This window comes from Manis javanica, chromosome 3 (genome assembly GCF_040802235.1).
Source record: "Manis javanica isolate MJ-LG chromosome 3, MJ_LKY, whole genome shotgun sequence".
NCBI classification, from domain to species: domain Eukaryota; kingdom Metazoa; phylum Chordata; class Mammalia; order Pholidota; family Manidae; genus Manis; species Manis javanica.
Genome location: NC_133158.1, coordinates 187,357,148 through 187,369,755, shown reverse-complemented (window position 1 = coordinate 187,369,755; position 12,608 = coordinate 187,357,148).

Sequence of the window (12,608 nt, the reverse complement as noted above, 5' to 3'; positions counted from 1 at the left end):
CCATGCATCTGCAGTGTGATTCTGTGCCTTTTGCCATCAAAAGTGGGGTTCTATTTCCCAGTCCCTTAATCCAGGTTGTCTCTAACAGAGACAGGAGTGATATTGTGCCACTTATGAGTCTAAGCCTCAAGAGACTTGCACACTTTCACTTTGGCTTTGGGAAAACTCTGACCATCATGTTAACAAGACTGGCTTAGCTTATCGGATGAAAGAAAAAACACTGTTCAATTAAATCTGTTGTCCCAGATGCCTGCCAAGTAATTCTCTGACATATAAAAGAAGCCAAATTAAAAGAGCCAGTTTCTGGTCAATCTAACAGTTGACCACAGGCTATGAACAAGCACATCTAAGATCAAATGAGTCTATCCAGGTCAGCAAAACTGCTTAAATGATGCAAGACATGAGAACAACAATGAACATGTATTTTTAAGCCACCTCATTAAGTAGCTGTTGTTCTAAATGCTTGTATGTGAAGGAAGTGAGCATTGCATGACCAAACCCTTTAAACTGTCAGACCCCTACGAAAGTGGGGAAAAACTTATCTGCCTGCAATAATTGGTTTATTACAGCCATCAGATGACCAGACACCTGGAGAGTGCTTTGCTCCTCCAGGTTCTAAGAGTATTTTAACCAAGGATGTGAAGGAGGAGGTGAAGAAGAGTTTCGGGCCACTGGAGAATAAAGCTGAACAATAAGATTTGAAAACCTTGGGAACTGAAACTGACATCTCATCCATTTCAATTTATTTTTTGCCTTGTAGAGAGAGAGCTGAAGGACTTTGTAAAATAAATTTGAAAGTTATGTCAATATGAAGAAGAGAAAAGAAGTTATTTGAATAGTAGTTTTAAAAGAAAAAGGTGTGTAGCAAATAGAAGACAGTAACAGATATTATAACAAGAAATAAGTTTGGGATATTCCTCCCTGCCAAATTTCTTTGTTTAAAAATTCCAAACTTCTATGCTAGAATTATTTTAATGCTTTTACTGACATCTATAGAAAAACAGAGGTTCTTTTAATTATTGGATGAGTCTCTAGCTAAATTTGCTTAAATTCTTTTTTTATGTTAACAGACATTTTATTTTCATTGAACCATAATTAATATACAATATTACATTGGTTTCAATTATACAACATAGTGATACCCCAACTACTATAGTTACTATCAGTCAACACAGAAAGATGTTGTAATATTACAGAATTAATGACTAAATTCTCTGTGCTGTACTTTCATCCTTGTGATGAATTTATATCATGAGAGATTTTTTGCCTCTTATCCCCATCGGCTATTTCACCCACCCCAACCCCTCCACCATGGTAACAACCAGTTATTTCTCAGTGTCTGTCAGTGTATTTCTCTTTTATTCATTTGTTTTGTTTTTTAGATTCCACATATAATTGAAATTATGTGGTATTTATCTTTCTTTTCCTGGCTTATTTCACATAGCATAATACCCTCTAGGTCCAACCATGTTGTCACATGGAAGAATTTCTTTCCTTTATGGCTTAATAATTTTCATATGCATATCATCCTGAAAAGTTCTGAGTCTAAGCCTCAAGAAACTTTGCGCACTTTCACTTTTGCTGTGGGAAAACTCTCGCTAACATGTGAGCAAGGCCAGTATGTTTACATATGTATATATATAGTAAATAAATATATGGTATTATATACACATATGTAATATATACATACTATTATATAAATATATGTAATATATATGTATTATTATATACATAGATGTAATATTTGGGTACTATATATACATCCCACATCTATGTATCCATTACTCTATTCATGGACAATTCTGTTGCTTTTATATCTTGGTTATTGTAAATAATGTGGCAGTAAACATGGGGTACATATATCATTTCAAATGAGAGATTTGTTTTCTTTAGATAAATTCCTAGAAGTAGAATTGCTGGGTCATATGGTATTTCTATTTTTAGCTTTTTGAGGAACTTCCATATTGTTTTCCACAGTGGCTGGACCAGCATCCCCATCAACAATGTAGGAAGGTTCCCTTTTCTCCACATCCTCTCCAATACGTTAATCAGACTGTCTGGTATGGATTTGTGTGGGTCCTTTTTTTTTTATTATTAAGGTATTATTGATAAACAGTCTTATGAAAGTTTCACATGAGAAAACAATGTAGTTACCACATTTACCCATATTATCAAGTCCCTACACATACCTCTTTGCAGTCAGTGTCCATCAGTGTAGTAAGATGCCACAGATTCACCATTTGCTTTCCCTGTGCTACACTCTCTTTCTGTCACCCAACACACACCATGTGCACTAAGCATAATACTCCTCAATCCCTTCTCCCTCCCTCCCACATGCCTTCCCCAAACCCTCCACTTTGGTAACCACTAGTCCTTTCTTGGAGTCTGTGAGTCTGCTGCTGTTTTGTTCCTTCAGTTTTGCTTCGTTGTTACACTTCACAAATGAGGGAAATAATTTGCCACTTGTTTTTCTCCGCCTGGCTTATTTCACTGAGCATAATATCCTCCAGCTCCATCCATGTTGTTGCAAATGGTAGGATTTGTTTCTTTCTTATGCCTGAATAGTATTCCATTGTGTATATGTACCATCTCTTCTTTATCCATTCATCTACTGATGGACACTTAAGTTGCTTCCATATCTTGGCTACTACAAGTAAGGCTGTGATAAACATAGGGGTGCATATGTCTTTTTGAATCAGAGAACTTATATTCTTAGGGTAAATTCCAAGGAGTGGATTCCTGGGTCATATGGCATTTCTATTTTTAGTTTTTTTAGGAACCTCCATATCGCTTTCCACAATGTTTGAACTAGCTTAAATTCAAACCAGCCATATAGGAGAGTTCTCCTTTCTCTGCATCCTCACCAGAATTTGTTGTTCTTAGTCTTTTTCATGCTGGCCATCCTTATAGGTGTGAGGTGATATCTCATAGTGGTTTTAATTTGCATTTCCCTCATGATTAGTGATGTGGAGCATCTTTTCATGTGACTGTTGGCCATCTGAATTTCTCTTTGGAGAATTGTCTTTCATATACTCTGCCCATTTTTTAATCAGGTCATTTGCTTTTTGGTTGTTGAGACATGTGAGTTCTTTATATATTTTGGATGTTAACCCCTTGTCAGGTATGTCATTTATAAATATATACTCCCATACTGCAGGATGTCTTTTTATTCTGTTGATGGTGTCCTTTGCCATACAGGAGCTTTTAGTTTGATGTAGTCCCATGTGTTCATTCTTGCTTTTGTTTCCCTTGCTTGAGGAAATGCTCATGTTTAAAATTAGATATTTGCCTATGTTGTCTTCTAAGAGTATTACAGTTTCATGTCTTACATTCAGGTGTTTCATCCATTTTGAGTTTACTTTTGTGTATGGGGTTAGACAATAATCAAGTTTCATTCTCTTCCATGTAGCTGTCTTGTTTTGCCAACACCAGTTGTTGAAGAGGCTGTCATTTCCCCACTCTATGTCCATAGCTCCTTTATCATGCATTAACTGACCATATATGGTTGGGTTTATATCTGGGCTCTCTAGTCTGTTCCAGTGGTCTATGAGTCTGTTCTGGTGCCAGTACCAAATTGTCTTAATTACTGTGTCTTTGTTGTAAACCTTGAAGTCAGGGAACATAATCCCCCCGGCTTTATTCTTCCTCCTCAAGATTGCTTCATCTATTCAGAGTCTTTTGTGGTTCCATATGAATTTTAGAATGATTTGTTCTAGTTCATTGAAGAATGCTATTGATATTTTGATAGGAATTGCATTGAATCTGTAGATTGCTTTAGGAAGGATGGCCATTTTTACAATATTAATTCTCCTATCCATGAACACAGGATGTGTTTCCATTTATTGGTATCTTCTTTAATTTCTCTCACGAGTGTCTTGTAGTTTTCAAAGTATAGGTCTTTCAATTTCTTGGTTAGGTTTATTCCTAGGTATTTTACTCTTTTTTATGCAATTGTGAATGTAACTGTTTTCCTGATATCTCTTTCTGCTAGTTCATTGTTAGTGTATAGGAACGCAAAAGATTTCTGTGCATTAATTTTGTATCCTGCAAATTTGCTGAATTCAGATATTAGGTCTAGTAGCTTTGAAGTGGATTCTTCAGGGTTTTTATGTACAATATCGTGTCATCTTCAAACAGGGACAGTTTGACTTTTTACTTGCCAATCTGGATGCCCTTTATTTCTTTGTGTTGTCTGACTGCTACGGCTAGGACCTTCAGAACTATAAAGAATAAAAAGTGAGGAGAGTGGGCATCCTTCTCTTGTTCCTTATCTTAAAGGAAAAGCTTTCAGCTTCTTGCTGTTAAGTGTAATGTTGGCTGTGGGTTTGTCATGTATGGCCTTAACTATGCTGAGGTACTTGCCCTCTATACCCATTTTGTTGACAGTTTTTTATCATGAATGGGTGTTGAATTTTTTAAATGCTTTTTCAGCACCTATGGAGATGATCATGTGCTTTCTGTCCTTCTTTTTGTTTTTAGTTTTTTGTTTTTAGTTTTTAGTTTTTGGATGATATTGATGGATTTTCGAATGTAGTATCATCCTTGCATCCCTGGAGTAAATCCTACTTGATCATGATGGAGGCTCTTTTTGACGCATATTTGAATTTGGTTTGCTAATATTTTGTTCAGGATTTTTACATCTATGTTCATCAGGAATACTGGCCTGTAATTTTCTTTTTTTGTGGTGTCTTTCATGGTTTTGGTATTAGAGTGATGTTGGCCTCATAGAATGAGTTTGTAAGTATCGTCTCCTCTTCTACTTTATGTAAAACTTTAAGAAGGATGGGTATTATGTCCTCACTAAATGTTTGATAAAATTCAGTGGGGAAGCCATCTTATCCAGGAGTTTTATTCTTAGGTAGGTTTTTGATTACCAATTCAATTTCATTGCTGGTAATTGGTCTATTCAGATTTTCTGTTTCTTTCTTGGTGAGCCTTGTATTTTTCTAGAAAGTTGTCCATTTCTTCTAGGTTATCCAGTTTGTTAGCATATAATTTTTTGTAGTATTCTCTGATAATCATTTGTATTCCTGTGGTGTCTGTAGTGATTTTTCCTTTCTTATTTCTGATTCTGTTTATGTGTGTAGACACTCTTTTTTTCTTGATAAGTCTGGCTAGGGGTTCATCTACTTTGTTCATTTTTTCAAAGAACCAGCTCTTGCTTTCATTGTTTCTTCCTATTGTTTTATTCTTCTCAATTTTATTTATTTCTGCTCTAATCTTTATTATGTCCCTCCTTCTACTGACTTTCTGTGTCATATGTTCTTCTTTTTCTAGTTTTGTTAGTTCTGAGTTTAGACTTTTCGTATGGAATTATTCTTCTTTCCTGAGGTTCGCCTGTGTTGCAGTATACTTCCCTCTTAGCACAGCCTTTGCTGCATCTCACAGGTTTTGCACTGTTGAATTATTGTTGTCATTTTTCTCCATATATTGCTTGATCTCTGTTTTTATTTGGTCATTTATCCATTGATTATTTTGTACCATGTTGTGAAGCCTCCATGTGTTTGTGGGATTTTTCATTTTCTTTGCATAATTTATTTCTAGTTTCATACCTTTGTGGTCTGAGAAACTAGTTGGTACAATTTCAATCTTTTTGAATTTACTGAAGCTCATTTTGTGGCATGGCATGTGAACTATTCTTGAAAATGTTCCATGTGCATTTGAGAAGAATGTGTATTATGCTGCTGTTGGGTGTAGAGTTCTGTAGATATCTGTTAGGTCCATCTGTTCTAATGTGTTGTTCAGTGCCTTTGTGTTCTTACTTATTTTCTGTCTTGTTGATTTATCCTTCAGATTGAGTAGAGTGTTGATGTCTACTAGAATGAATGCATTGCATTCTATTTCCCCTTTTAATTCTGTTAGGATTTATTTCACATATGTAGGTGCTCCTGTGTTGGGTACATAGATATTTATAATGGTTATCTCTTCTTGTTGGATTGACCCCTTTATCATTATATAATGTCCTTCTTTTCTCTTGTGACTTTCTTTGTTTTGAAGTCTATTTTGTCTGATACATGTTCTGCAACTCCTGCTCTTTTCTGACTATTAGTTGCAAGAAATGTCTTTTTCCATCCCTTCACTTTTAGTCTGTGTATGTCTTTTGGTTTATAGTGAGTCTCTTTTAGGCAGCATATAGATGGGTCTTGTTTTTTTATCCATTCAATTACTCTATGTCTTTTGATTGGTGCATTCAGAACATTTACATTTATGGTTATTATCAATAGGTATGTATTTATTGCCATTGCAGGCTTTAGATTTGTGGTTACCAAATGTTCAAGATTACCTTCCTTACTATCTAAGAGTCTAACTTAACTCACTTAATATGCTATTACAAACACAATCTAAAGGTTCTATTTTTATTCGCTCTTTTTCTTCCTCTTCTATTTTTTATATATTAGGTAACATATTCCATACTCTTTGTCTATCCCTTGATTGATTTTGAGAGTAGTTGATTTAATTTAGCATTTGCTTAGTAATTAACTGTTCTACTTTGTTTACTGTGCTCTTATTACCTTTCATAACAGCTATTAAACTTTACATAGGAACACCTCCATGTATAGCAGTCTCTCCAAAAATACATTGTAGAGACACTTTGTGTGTGGTAAATTTTCTCAGCTTTTCCTTATCTGGAAATTGTTTAATTGCTCCTTCAAGTTTAAATGATAATCTTGACATATTAAGTATTCTTGGTTGGTGCCTTTCTGCTTCATTGCATTAAATATATCATGCTACTCCCTTCTGTCCTGTAAAGTTTCTGCTGAGAAATCCAATGATAGCCTGATGAGCTTTCCTTTGTATGTGATCTTATTTCTCTTATTTCTCTCTCCGGCTGCGTTTAATAGTCTGTCCTTATCCTTGATCTTTGACATTTTAATTACTATATGTCTTGGTGTTGTCTTCCTTGGGTCCCTTGTTTTGGGAGATCTGTGCAACTCCATGGCCTGAGAGACTATCTCCCTCCCCAGACTGGGGAAGTTTCCAGCAATTACCTCCTCAAAGACACTCTCTATCCCTTTTTCTCTCTCTTCTTCCTCTGGTACCCCTAGAATATGAATATTGTTCCATTTGGATTGTTCACACAGTTCTCTCACTATTCTTTTATTCGTAGAGTTCCTTTATTCTCTCTGTGCCTCAGCTTCTTTGTATTCTGCTTCTCTAATTTCTATGTCATTTATTGTCTCCTGCCCTGTATCTAATCTGCTTTTAAAACCTTCCACTGTATGTTTCATTTCTGATACTGTGTACCATAATGATTGGATCTCCAACTGGAATTCATTTCTGAGTTATTGAGTATTTTTCTGTACCCCCATAGACATGTTTATGATTTTTATTTTGAAATCTCTTTCAGGAAGATTCATGAAGTCAATTTCATTTGACTCTTTCTCTGGTGTGTGTATGATTTGGCTTTGAACCAGGTTCCTTTCATATTTCCTATTTGTGTGTGGCTCCCCCTCTTGTCCAGAAGCTCTACTTTCTGGAGCTGCTCAGTCCCTGGAGCAACGTTGGGGATCACAGGGGAGGGGTGTTGGTGCCTTGGGGGGAGGAAAGAGCTGTTTCCTGCTTCCTGGCTGCTATGCCTGTCTACACTGCCAGAACCAGTGGGCTGAGCACACAGGTATAAGCCTCTGTGCTTTGCATTTGTAGCCGCTGTAGACAGGGCTTCCCTCTGGCTGGCCTGATGCCAGGGCAGGATCTGCCGGTTTGCCAGTCAGGTGTGGGTCAGCTAGGAGGAAGGCACAGCAGGCTGTGTATCACCTTGGGGATCCTTGGAGCTGCATAGCCAGCCAGGCGAATAGAGCACCTGAAGATCCTGAAAGTTCCCAACCCACTGGCAGAGTGCACTCAGACAATTTTGTCTACCTGTCCTTTCTCCTGAGCTCTGTGCAATCCTGAACCCTTTAGCAGCCCTCTCGCTGTTAGGAAGTATCTCAGACTGCCCGCCTTCCTTTTATCCCAGAGCAGCCGCATATGGATCCCTGTTTTCCACAACTGGCTTGAATCTCAGTCTCTCCAGGTATTCTGCCTGTCTTAGCTTTCCAACCCCCCTAAACACCAGAGCACTATGCAATGTAGGTTCGTGCTCCAGAGCTGATCTCCAGAGTAGGTGTTCAGTAGTCCCAGGCCTCCACTCCCTTCCTGCTCCGTTTCTATTCCTCCTGCCAGTGAGCTGAGGTTGGGGAAAGGACTTGGGTCTGGTCAAGCCATGACTTTGGTATGTTGCCCTGTTCCATGAAGTCTATTCTTTTCTCCAGGTGTCTGGCACAGTCCTCTTTCCTGGTTCTCTTTCAGGATTAGTTGTATTAATTATATTTACGTATTATATGTGGTTTTAGGAGGAGGCCTCTGTCTCACCCCTCACAATTCATCTTTAATCCTCTTTGATGAGTTCTTTATATGTTTTGAATATTAGCTCCTTATCAGATATATCATTTACAAATATATTTTCTCAGAAGTATGTTGCCTTTTTGTTTTGCTGATGGGTTCATTTTCTGTACAGAAACTGTTTAGCTTGATTTACTCCCACTTGTGACTTTTGTTTTTGTTTCCCTGTGCATAGATATGTATCCTGAAAAAATTTCTCATGCTGATGTTCAAGAAATTTTTGCCCATTTTCTTCTAAGAGTTTTGTGAATTCATGTCTTATGTTTAGGTCTTTAACCCATTTTGAGTTTACTTTTATGTATGAAGTTAGACAGTAATCCAGTTTTATTCTCTAACAGGTAGCTGTCCAGTTTTACCAACACTGGTAAATTGAAGAGACTGTTTTTTCCTAATTGTGCATTCTCTTGTAGGCTGATATGAGTCTCTTTTAGGCAGCATATAGATGGGTCCTCTTTCTTTATCCATTTGGCCACCCTAGGCTTTTTTATTGCATTTAGTCCATTTATATTTAAGATAATTATTGATACGTGTATACTTATTGCCATATCTTGTATAGCTGGTTTAGTAGTACTGAATTCTTTTAACTTTTACATATGTGGAAAATTTGAGTCTGTTGTTCAATTCTAAATAATAACCTTGCTGGGGAGAGTATTCTGCTTGCAGGTTTTTCTCTTTCAATACTTTGAACATTTGCTACTCCCTTTTGGTCTATTAAGTTTCTGCTGAGAAATCTGCTTGTAGCCTTATAGTTTTCTTTACAGGTAATTGTCTGTCTTTCTCTTGCTGCTTTCATACTCTTTCTTTGACTTTAGTCTTTGCCATTTAATTACTATGTGTCTTGGTGTTGTCCTGCTGGGGTTCCTCTTGTTAGGGGCTCTCTGAACTTTTAGGACCTAGATGTCTACTTCCTTCCTTATATGAGGGAAGTTTTCAGCTTTCTACCGCTTTGTCTCTGTTCTCCTTCTGAAAGCCCTATTCTGCAAATAATGTTTTGTTTGGAGATGTCTCACAGCTCTGTTAGTATCTTCTCATTTTTAGAAATTCTTTTTTGTCTCTGTTCCTCAGCTTGGTTTTCTGCATTTCTTTGTTTTCTATCATGCTGATCCATTCCTTTGCCTCCTGCAGCCTGCTATTCATTCCCTCAATTGTATTTTTCATTTCAGTTATTGTATTCTTCACCTCTGAATGCCTTTTTTATTATATTTCCTATCTCTCTGTTAAAATTCTCTTTGAGATCCTGAACTGTTTTTCCCATTTCAGTGAGTATCTTTATGACTGTTACTGTGAATTCTTTATCAGGAAGATTGCTTATTTCCATTTCATTTGGTCCTTTTTCTGGTGCTTTATCTTATTTTTTTGTTTGGAACATACTCCACTGCCTCCACATTTTGTCTGGGTCTCTGTGTTTCTGCCTTTATATTAGATAAATCAGCTGTGCCTCTTGGTCTTGAAATCAGTAACTTTATTTAGTAGGTTTTCTGTGGTACCTGTAAGGTCCAAGCCCTCTGCTCACAAAAGCCCAGTTCTCTGTTGCTGCTGAGCCACAGCTCCTTTTGGTGAGCTGTGGGTGGGGCCCACCTTTCTGTTTGCCAGTAATGCCAAAGACACACAGCTAGCCTGAGTGACCTTTGTGTAACACGAGGCTCTTCTATTGGGATTCATTGTGTGTGGGGCCTCCCTCTGCCTGTCCCCCACATCTAGGCTGGGCATGCTGGCTGGGCTGAGTGCACAGGAGAATGCTGGAGCTGAGCTAGCAGTGCCATTGGTGAGTTTCAGGACTGGATCCCACGAGTATGGCCAGCTGGACTGAGAGAGCACTGGGAAAGTGTCAACCACTTGTTCTTTCTCCCCAGAGAGAGCTCCCTCATACCACTGCCCCACTGGCACACTCCCCATGGCTGGCAAACCTTTGAAACTGCCACCCCTATGCTGTATTTCAGCAGAACTGACACAGTACACTGGTACTCCATGAATGATAGGAGTACTGGGCCCCCAAAGTGCTCCAGCTCTCCTTGGTGTCCAGTCCCATTAATTATCAAAGTCCAGTTCAACATGGACTTTTTTTCTTGGGGAAGATATCAGGACCAAGTGTTCCAGATACCTGAGCATTTATCCCCCTCCCCATTCCATTCCTTTCCTTCCCATTTGTGAGTTGTAATAGGAGAAGGTCATGGGTCCCAGCTGATCACAGCTCTGCCCCTTAGCCCTTCTCAGTGTGGTCTTTTCTTCTTTACCAAGTGTAGGCGGTCTGTTCTGCAGTCTTCAGGTCATTTTCAGGGTTGGTTGTACTTAATGTAGTTGCTTCTTTGCCATGTACATGAGAGGAGATTTTCAAAGAATCATCCTATTTCACCATCTTCCTGATCAAGAACTCAAAGGTACTTAAAATTCTCATAAACTAATTTTTCTAGTTTTATGAAAAATATAAGAATTGGCATCTCTAAGATCACAGTAGTTAAAGTATTAGCATGATGTTCATATCAATGAACTTTTCAAATTTATTATTTGACATTGGAGAAAACATAGTCCTAAAGGAAAAGTACTTTAAATTTTTAAGAATACAAGATGGAGAAAAATCAAGATGTTGAATCATTTTGGGGCTATGAACTTATGCTGCAAAGGGAACAGATATTATAAAACTGGATATCTGAACTAGTAACAGAAAGAGGGAGAGAGAGAAAGGATGGATCATGTTATTGAGCAATGATTTAACTTTTATATTAGCAACAGTGATTTTTTTTCTATTAAAATAGATTGTGGACTCTCATTAACAATGAGCACACATAACACCCAGATCTGGGATTTATACACTCACACCCCAGTAAAAGGAACCAAGCAGTCATGAATGATTCTAAGACTGGGGCAGGAAATGTTCAAGATGAGCTGTAGAATATTTGGAAGTAGGGAATTACCACAAACATGCACATAAACACACATTAATGTGAGTATGCCAAAGGGACATGGGAGCTAACTGATATAGCTCTTGATTTCCAAAGCTGGAAAATTTTGAGGAAAAAAAACAGTATTGACTTATAATCCAAAGTATAAGTACATATCTATGAGTCCTTTCTGATTTAAATAATTGGTTGTATAAATAAATAAATACATAAGAATAGATAGATATCTCATATAAATTTCAAAATATTTAATGTAGATACTCCCTTCTTAAGAAGAAGGATACCCCCCTTAAGTGTGGGCTGCTCATAGTGACTTCTTCAAAAGAGTAAGTTACAGAAATTGAGAAAAAATTACAGTGAATAAATATGACAAACACAGCTTCAACCAGGTGATCAAGCTGACAACATTGACAAGTCCTGTTGATAGTAGAATATACTCTTTTTTTTATTATTTATTTTTTATTTTTATTTTGGTATCATTAATCTACAATTACATGAAGGACATTATGGTCACTCTGCTGCCCCCTTCACCAAGTCCCCACCACATACCCCTTCATAGTCATTGTCCATCAGCATAGTAAGATGCTGTAAAATCACTACTTGTCTTCTCTGTTGCACAGCCCTCTCCATGCCCCCCCACACCATACATGCTAATCATAATGCCCTCTTTCTTTTTCCCTGCCCTTATCCCTCCCCATCCATCCTCCCCAGTCCCCTTGCCTTTGGTAACTATTAGTCCATTCTTGGGTTCTGTGATTCTGCTGTTGTTTTGTTCCTTCAGTTTCCTTTGTTCTTATACTCCACATATGAGTGAAATCATTTGGTACTTGTCTTTCTCTGCCTGGCTTATTTCACTGAGCATAATACCCTCTAGCTCCATCCATGTTGTTGTGAATGGTAGGATTCGTTTTTATCTTTTGGCTGAATAATATTCCGTTGTGTGTATGTACCACATCTTCTTTATCCATTCATCTACTGATGAACACTTAGGTTGCTTCCATATCTTGGCTATTGTAAATAGTGCAGCAATAAACATAGGGGTGCATCTGTCTTTTTCAAACTAGAGTGCTGCATTCTTAGGGTAAATTCCTAGAAGTGGAATTCCTGGGTCAAATGGTATTTCTATTTTGAGCATTTTGAGGAACCTCCATACTGCTTTACACAATGGTTGATCTAATTTATATTCCTACCAGCAGTGTAGGAGGGTTCCCCTTTCTCCACAACTTCACCAACATTTGTTGTTGATTGTCTTTTCAATGATGGTGGTCCTTAACTGGTGTGAGGTGATATCTCATTGTGGTTTTAATTTGCATATCTCTGATGACAAGT